This window comes from Egretta garzetta, unplaced genomic scaffold (assembly GCF_000687185.1).
Source record: "Egretta garzetta isolate BGI_Z169 unplaced genomic scaffold, ASM68718v1 scaffold560, whole genome shotgun sequence".
NCBI classification, from domain to species: domain Eukaryota; kingdom Metazoa; phylum Chordata; class Aves; order Pelecaniformes; family Ardeidae; genus Egretta; species Egretta garzetta.
Window position 1 is genome coordinate 1139259 of NW_009258301.1, and position 905 is coordinate 1140163.

Here is a 905-nt window from a genome sequence, read left to right on the forward strand (position 1 = left end):
CGTGGGGGCGGAGAGGGAGCCACTGGCCTTCACCCCCACGACCCCCAACGACCACCACAAGGAGGCACTGAGCAAGCACAGTGGGGAGGAGTTTATGGAAATGACTTCTTGGGGCTAATTTTAATACAAAGCAGGGACAGGTTATGCATATGTATAGGCGTATCAGGAAACTTCATGTATATGTAACACTTTGCTACATATAAACATGGCAAGTTGCCGTGTTGCGGCGCGCACAACTTTGGTGGGACTACCCCCCGTGCTGCCCAGCGTTGAATAAACATACCAACTTTACAATCTTACAGATTGTGGAGTCCGTTTTCCGCACGTCAAGACCCTGAAGACATCCCTGGCTGCCAGTAACCCTGCTCCCCTCCTCAGCTCTGGAGCATCAGGACAAGCTTGGACCTTGTGATCATGGTGCGGATGGGACACCCACAGGACAGCAAAAGAGCATCCCGCCGCCTGGCCACCTGGTTTCTGCAATAGACCACGCAACGCTCAATTCCATGCCGGGGGAGCTCAGAAGAGCAGAGCTATGGATCCTCCAGCCCTAGCTCACTGTTGTCCTCCCGCACCCGTGCCCGTACAACTCCCACCACCACCGGGCAGCGCCTGGGCTCAGCAGGCCACCGAGTGTTACAATCCCATAGCCAGACTACAGATTGCCAAGGTATAAGGGACAACGACTGCTGTCCCCCTCCACCCCAAAATATATTAGAACTACTTATAAAATTAGTAGTTAATACCACACGGCCGTGCTTCTTTTGCAGACTACCACTGTTGTTCTTAGTCATCTGAGGGCAAAATTATAAAAAGGAAGCATTAAAAACAACATTTAACAGCTGGATACAACACCTGCCATTCCCAGGTCATCAGTACTTAAGAACAGTTAATTTACGAGACTA